The sequence below is a fragment of the Taudactylus pleione genome, unplaced genomic scaffold (genome assembly GCF_031769625.1).
Source record: "Taudactylus pleione unplaced genomic scaffold, aTauple2 ptg001060l, whole genome shotgun sequence".
NCBI lineage: Eukaryota > Metazoa > Chordata > Amphibia > Anura > Myobatrachidae > Taudactylus > Taudactylus pleione.
This window is the reverse complement of record NW_028285461.1, coordinates 771,195-780,183: the sequence shown is the minus strand read 5'-3', so window position 1 is coordinate 780,183 and position 8,989 is coordinate 771,195.

The following is an 8,989-nucleotide window of genomic DNA, read 5'->3' as shown; positions in this document are numbered from 1 at the left end:
TCAAACTAAATATATTTCTGGAATAGTCTGCACAACCTGCAGTCAATTGAAATTCTCCTTCCGTAGCTTAGGAAATAATGCAAATATTTTGTAAAAGATATAAAAAACTAAACAGATTTTCTTTTGTACATCCTGACTGCAATATTCTAATATTCACAGAAATAAAATTCCATTATTATATGATTGCATTCATATATCTACATCATAGAACTGAAGATCAAGGGGCTCCCTGGTTTTGTGACAAATGGTTCCATTTAAACACTGACAACATTTTGATCCTCAGTAGGGGCCTTGCTCAGAGTTTGATTTTAATGAACTGAGTTTCTAATCAGGTCATTGACCTTGAACATCTTATGCCATGTTCAACTTGTCACGAAGTGAAAGGCACTGTTGCTATACATCAAGACAGCTCACCAGATTGTCTTACACTTTAGTGTCAGAGCAAAGACAGGGATTCATTGGTCACCTAAAAAGAAAATAGATAAAAAATACATTCTTGCCTAAAACAGATGCGTAACTTGGGTCACTCCTCAACAAGTTTCATACCTTCATCTACCTCTCACTCCCCACTAGGCCACCTGTCACTTGGATGCTTTTGCCCCGATGCTTATCTGGGTGTTATAATCGCTAATGCAGCAATTTATATAAACCTTGTCCTGCATTGTATTGTACTGTAAGTCACTGGTTTCTTGTTCACTTATATATGTACTGTGTAAGGCGCTGCAGAGCACTGCACTTTGTAAGGCGCTGCAGAGCACTTGTGGCGCCATATGAATTATTATTATTATCGTTTATATGGCGCCACAAGTGTTCCGCAGCGCCTTAAAAAGTACATAAACAAATAGATTGATTTACAGTCACTTACAGTACAGTACAATACAATACAGGACATGGACAATATACATTGCTACATTCGCGACCATAACACCCAGATAAGCAACAAAGCAAAGCAACCAAGTGTTAGGTGCCCTAGTGGGGAGTAAGAAGTAGATGAAGGTAGAGTAAGGAGAAGCACAAGAGGGTAGAGGGCCCTGCTCATAGGAGCTTACATAAAGGATAATAATAATAATAATAAGATACTTCACAACAGAAACTCTTCAATATCTTTACTTCACCTGCTGACGAGGAATGCTAGGAACAGGGAATTAACATTTTATAATACGATTTTATGTCAGTCTTAACCCTTCCAATGTTAATAGTAACATTTAATCAAATTTTTATCTCTTACTGAGTTGATGAGTAATCCACATTACTTTGTCCAAACTGTCATTAAACTAAACCACTACCAATTTTTTTTGTTCGTTTACTTAGGGCTTTGGCAGTTGTGTAATCTTGAATGCTCTATCTGGGGGTGTCATTAACCTGTCCATTCAGGTGGGGTGGGGAATGAAAATCCTTGTTTTTTTCACACCTGATAGCAAAGGATGAAGGGAAACACAGATTTGATACATTTGGTAAATCTCCTCTGTACTCATAGGCATCATTGGTTCTTTTACTTATTGGACTATAAGTGTACACAGGACTATTAAAAATGGATTTACCGATAATGAATACAGCAAGCATGCCTTTGCACCACTCATAGAGGTCTTATTATTATTGAAAAATAGTGGGCGGCGGTAACTACCATTATGTAAAAATCAGCGTTACTACATTATTTATTGCTGCATTATGTACCACTGCTATTTACCATGCGGCCAGGTGAAAAACCCTCTTCTCTGCGATAACAGTTTTCTTTTCTCTGCCTAACTCTGTGGCAAATGAGGAAGTGATTACTTACTTCCTTGTTTACGCTATGCACAAATAGTCCGTGCATGTGCATAGCGATGTGACCCGGCAAGGGATCACTTTGTATACCATTTTCCAATTAATGAGCAGAGTGCGTTGGTTTGCCCTAAATTAAGCTGTAAAGGTGCTCATGCCTCATACTAGCAATTATTACAAAAAATGTTTATAGCTCAGAATTCATCATACTATATTCATCAAGTATATTACATTTATCAGATTTAGATCATTTTGGTTTGTACAATTTGTTCAATGGAAACATTTGTGAAAAGGTCTTTTAAAACAATAGAATTGTTGCACGTGTGGGCATGATTGACATCTTTGCTACATTTTCAAGTTGTAGTAGAAGTCATAAGCGATTCAGTACATTATATGTTAATGGTTGTTAAGGTGGGGACACATTAGGTGACCCCTTTATGCGACACCTGATGGCCGATGAATGAAATATAGGACAGTCGGTACACAGTACACGATCCAGTGACCGACCACCTGCCCGATATGTCGTACCCCATTGTATTTGCCGTTGTCGACAGCTGGGTCGCTCCATCGTCTGTGCATGCATGGACAATGAAACAACCCCGATGTTGGGCAGCAGGGGCATGCATAGTGTGTACACACGAGTCGATGTGCCCTATATGTCAGCCTGATCTGCGGGATCGGACGACATATGTTTAGTGTGTACACATCAGTAGTTGTAGTGTTGTGGCACTATTACCATGTGCAAGGAGTAAAGCTGATTCACAAACAAATTAAGCAGTTGAGGTTGACTCACCTACAGTACAGTATGTGCAGTTACAGTAAATCACACTGATAACATCTTACTGGTAGATTTAATATCGCGTGTCTTTGACTGATGGTTTTAAAGTGTCAACAGGAAAAAAAAATGCTAAACCAGGCTGGTGTAGCATTTATTATTGTTGCCGTTTTGAAACCCATCGATCAAAGCCTCCAATCATGGCTGGCTTTGACAAACTGACATACTGTATAGTAAATCTAGCCCTTAAAGTGTCTGAATGAGCTGTAGTACAATACTATTGATATAGATGAATGTGAAGCACTCTTGTTCATCTTTCAGTATAGTAGATTTCATTAAGTAGATATATATTTAGACTTTCTACAAGGCAACTGTGCTTAGCTCTACTTTCATTCATTTTATATATATACAACACACAGATATGTCTTATATTTTTGGTCAGTATTATAGTGGAATTATATTGGTTTAGCATTTCCTTATATCGTAATGACATAATATGAGAAAATATATAAACTAGGCACACAAGAAAACCTAAATGTTCAATACTGTTTCACATAATATCTGGCATTAATTGTTTACAGTACTGCTCCAATCAATACACACCAGAATTTACTGTTGTCACCCCACCTTTAAGCATAGACTATTGATGCAAAATGTAGATCTACAAATACAGTGTGGAATGGTGGAGTCAAAGTGCATTGGTGGAAGACTGTATCGCCAGGAGTGGACGTTGCATCTCAGTGTCACAGCCTGTTCCATCTCAAAACTGTATTCACGTGAAATGTAACCACAATTTCAATCATCCAGTGACATGAAAAATAAACATATCACATTTTATTGTTATCATAGAATCTGGAATGTTACCTCTATGATATGAATACATATGCAATTCATTTATACGCCTCATCGCATCTATTGGGAGATAATACGTACAGCTATTTTTTTCATTTTAGTTGTCTTTGATCTAGTTTTGGCTTAAACCACCAGGACTGTATGAACAGTTTGTTTTAGGTTCTTAGGTTCGCTACTGTTCATGTGATACTGCAATGTCCTTCATACCCTGGTACCTTAACCTGTGGAAATCACAAATTAGAGCAAATGTTGAATCAAGCTTCCTACTTTATCCAGGCATTAGCCCTAGTGAAAGCATGCTGTTTGGTTGTTTGAATAAATGGAGGTACTGCTACATTTTACCCAAATCAACCAGTTTAGGACTAGACTTGGAATTCCCCATACGTATGAGTGTATCTGTTGGTTTCACACAGCAAATTCTAAACACAAATGGCCTGTGTGACCCAGTTCAAGTGGACCTTCCTTGGACTAACAGCAGAATATCAGACAGGATTGGAGCATATTGTTAAGGGAAGTCCTAAAACTCTGCCCAAAATGAGTAGCAACTTATCTTAATACTTTATTTCATTAGTTAAAATTGCTGTGAAAACTACTGAATAACAAGCAATGTTATTATCCTGTAGTAAACCATATCAAATTATCATATACTTCTTGCTTGTAAACTGTGAGGGGCAGCCTCAGTCTTATGGACTGAGACATTTTTCAAACCTTAGTAAAGTAACTTGTTCCTAGAAAACTGGTTGTCAGCATTCTCATTCATTTTTTTTTATTCAACTCAACAAATGGTGACCAATATGATTTCACAGCCTGCCAGACCTAATCAACCTGCTGGACTGATTCTATGCATCAGAATTGTAGCAATAGTACAGTAGCGAAATGACGGCTTGTAAGCAATATAGTCAAATTATTTTAAGGTTACAGTAAAATAATATATTTACTAGGATATACAGTTTATGGGTGGATTCAAAATAGGGAAGCAAATTATTCTCCCTGGTGTTTAATTCAGGTAATTTAACAAGAGTAATGCTAATCACTAATGTATTTGTGAGAATGCAATTTTCTTACTTTTTCTGGTTACCAATGCATGCAGGTCATGATTTTATTGGTGCAGCACATAAAGATGAGTACAGCTCACATGTTTTATATGGGTCAACATGTATATTTGTGTTATCAGTAGAATAACTGGTTCTGCATTCATCTTCTGGACTGGGTAAGGCAGGGACGGTCTGGGGGTTCAATGTGGCCCCGGCATTTCCTTTGCCTGTGGGCTGCAGGTATGCCCCAGTTTAAGCATGCTGGCCAAGCAGAGCACTTATGGATGGACTAGCCCATCTGGCCATTCGCCCTCCTGGCTTTTGTCAGAAGTTCATGAATAGCAGTCCGGCCCTGCGTAAGGGCACCAAAGGTGTGTTAAACTACTAGGGTACACATGAGAGCTGAAAAGTAATGAGACTGATTTTTTTTATACTCAGAATTAGATGACTCCACATGATCTGAACATTTTTCTTTTTCAAAGTAGTGTCCTTAACATTCAATATAGTTTTTGCAGAATTTCATAACTATTCAAAGACATGCAGTAGACTGTTTTGTGACATCACTTTTAGTGTTGCAGCTGTGGCATTTTTCATTTCATCATCTGCTGAGAACTTTCCACGCAGTTGTTTTTTCAGGGTTGGGAATGCCCAGAAATCATAGGGCACTAAGTCTGGGCTGTATGGAAGATGTTCCAATGCTGTCCCATTAATTTCAGTCAGTGCTGCCAATGCAACAGCAGCAACATGTGGTTGGGCATTGTCTTGGAGCAAAAACCACTGTTTCTTCAACAAATGTGGTCTTTTTGTCCTCATGGCTCCATGCAAATGGGTTTTCAGGCGTTTGCATAGTAGTCACCATTTATTGTCTGTCCACGGGGAACCCAGAGGTGTAGGGTCATACCATGCGCATCAAAGAACAACAGAAGCATTACTTTACTCGCCAAATTTTTTTTGGGCGGAAGCGAATTTGCATTTTTCCAGATCAAAATGACAAATCCACGATTCATCATACATCACAATTAATGTCAGGAAATTCTCTGACATTTGAATGGTGTTCTTGCACGATTCAACTCTTCATCACATCTGCTCTTCTGTGTGACTTCTGGGTATCCCCCTGGCACACACACGATGCATTTTTAGTTCCTGTGTCACAATATGGTGAACCCGTTCGAATGAGATGCCAAGTGAATCCGAAAGTTTGCGTAAAGTTAACCATCTGTCATTTTGCAACATTCTCTACAGTTTTGGCAATGTTGACATCTGTAACCACAGTGGATGGTCTCCCAAAATGCACTTCGTCAGTCACTCGCATATTACCCTCTTTGAAATGCTTCCATCTCCGAAATACTAGGACAGTCCAACTTCCGGTTTAGACACATCGATATATGAGCTTCACAACAACCAGCATAGTGTTACCTATGGGACATAAAAACAGAGGCAGTCTCGTTACTTTTCAGTCAGCCCTCGTACATTAACACAGGACTGGACATTTCAGAGGTTGAGGTCAATGTCAATTCTCAGCTTGTCCTAATTTTGAATAAATATAAATATACAGTTAAATATTTTTTTGAATATTTCTCCATGCTATTATCAACAAAGAACAAACTGTAAGTTGAATTGTGATTGGAATTTAAAGCATGATTACGGATTACTTCTACTGAAACAAATAGGTACAAAAAGGGGTTAAATTATATATTATAAGGGCAATTGAGCTGATATATTTCCTAATAAATCCATGATGTGCCACTATATGAATGGAGATATTAGTTTGTTACCAGAAAGGACTGTAAGGAGTTAATGTAGCAGTCCATGACAGTAAAAGACAACCAGACCGGACTATCCCAGACGGCAGAAAATAGAACAAATGACTTTTGCCAAAATTGCTTCCATCTTGGGCACATTATGGTTTGCCATTTTCATAATTAGCGCCATCATCTTGAAGTCTTTCTGCCTTTGGCTCTAAGCATTCATGCTTCAAAGCTGCATGTGTTCAGCATAGAGAGCCAGGCTGAGCATTTAGTTAAGGCATTAATTGTTTCTTTTTTAAATAAAGGACATGTGACCTCCTCCAAAATATCAAAGGACCCCCCAGCCTTCAGCTCACTTTGTGAAATGTTCAATGGGAACCTCCAGTCATTTTGCGAGCCAGACATCTATACAATAAGCTGTAAGTCCACTCTTGTGAATTGTATACTGTCTGGTGACCATTTTTGAAATAGTATAAAAAGGGTTTCTTTGATGTGGTTGAATTCTGAGCATGGGGCTTCAGATGAACCCTGCCTGTATTTTAATTACACCCATGGCCCAATGTGTTCTCTTAAAAAAAAAAAAATTAAAACAATTCACAGTTAAAACAACATGAATTTCTTCAAAACAAACTGAGTGGAGTGGCTAAGCCTTTAGCACTGGATTCTACTACTTGACAGGTGGAATCTTTGGAGAGTCACCAACCAACTTAATTCTATGTAAATCAGCCATTTAACCCTTTAGCTTGGTGCAACAATATTTTCAGTCCCTAAACAGTAGTTCAAGTATATTTTTGTGGTTTATGACATGATGCATGATTTATGACACTAGGGATGTTCTTATTTGTAGAAAGGGCAGAAGAGACGAAAGAAAAAAACTATTTTTGGGGGGCACTCTTAATGGGATGTCTTATAGTATTAAAAAAATGTAATACATTTTTATAAAAAAATGAATAAGCACAAAAAGGACCACTAGCATAAATCCATATTCGATACTCATATCAAGACATATTCTTGTCCAATACATTTTTCTTTTTTTCTTGTGTCCTATTGAACTGAGGGCCTGATTCAGATTTTTATGGAACCGATGTTTACGTAAATCTCCAATGATTGAATATCTGTGCAGGAGCCGTACTGCTCATGTGCATACTAGGTCCTGCAAAGTCACTCGGAGTGCCCTAAACACCGTACCATGATTGACATTTTGCTGGTGTTTGGGGGTGGGGGTGATAAGGATGCAGCATTCCAGAAAATGGGGTCATGTCAGCCACATTTTCTAATTGTGGTGAAGTCAGTGGCTGTGGCCTTGGATGTAGCTTCACTGGCCCTGGCTCTGTGATATTGTTGTACATCCTGAGTAACCTACGGTTTACTCAGATGTCCAAAGCTCACACAGATATGGTGACTGCGTCTTCGGAAGCAGCAGCGGATCACAGAAACGGCAGTGGGTGGCTTTTTACTTAAGATGCCTCCTACGGCTTTTGCATATTTTATAGCTGCTGCATAGCAAGACGCGGCTGTACTACTGTGCACATCACTGAATCAGGTCCTGAGGCGAAAAATTATATATATATATATATATATATATATATATATATATATCTATATACAGTGCTGTGCAAAAGTTTTAGCTAGGTGTGGAAAAAATGCTGTAAAGTAAGAATGCTTTCAAAAATGGAAGTGTTAATAGTTTATTTTCATCAATTAAGAAAATGCAATGAACAGAAGAGAAATCTAAATCAAATCAATACTTGGTGTGACCACCTTGTTCCTTCAAAACAGCATCACTTCTTCTAGGTACACTTGCACACAGTTTTGGAAGAAAGTCAGCAGGGAGGTTGTTCCAAACATCTTGGAGAACTAACCACAGATCTTCTGTGGAAATCCTTCTGTCTCTTCATGTAATCCCAGACAGACTCGATGATGGTGAGATCAGCGCTCTGTGGGGGCCATATCATAACTTCCAGGACTCCTTGTTCTTCTTTACACCGAAGATAGTTCTTAATGACATTGGCTGTATGTTTGAGGTTGTAGTCCTGCTGCAGAATAAATTTGGAGCCAATAAGACGCCTTCCTGATGGTATTGCATGATGGATAAGTACCTGCCTGTATTTCTCAGCATTGAAGACACCATTAATCCTGACCAAGTTCCCAACTCCATTTGCTGAAATACAGCCCCAAACTTGCAAAGAACCTCTACCATGCTTCACTGTTGCCAGAGACACTCATTATTGTACCGCTCTCCAGCCCTCTCCTATACCATAATATAGTCTAGTTAACCACTGACTTGACAGTAGAGGCTACATTTACAATGCTGTAGCTTTTGTAAACCGCTGCTTCTCGGCAGGTTGGAGCTGAAAAATTAAAGCGCCACTAGCATTCAGTGTAAGCACACCAGGCTTGTTAGTGCCAATTTACATTTTTAGCTCTAACCCGCCGAGAATCGGTGACTTGCAAAAGCTGCTGCATCATAAATATAGCAATAGCACTGTTAGTTCATTATTCATTTATGAAACACCAATGTTATTTCATTATAATACCTAAAACTTCTTCCATCGGAAAGTTTGAGTAGACTTAAGAATTAGTACATTTCAATAACACCTGTCACTACAGCACATCAATCAGGTATCTGAAGAGACAACATATACTGCACTTACTATAAGTATTTACTCCCTTCATCTTTTAGGCAATTATGAATATTTGGAGTAATAATGTATTGATAAGAAGCATGCTCACTGTGCTCTTGAAAAACATCCTGGGCCTGATTCATATGTTTCTTTAGTTGCACCTGTGTCTTTATGCTAATGCCACAGGCAATTCTT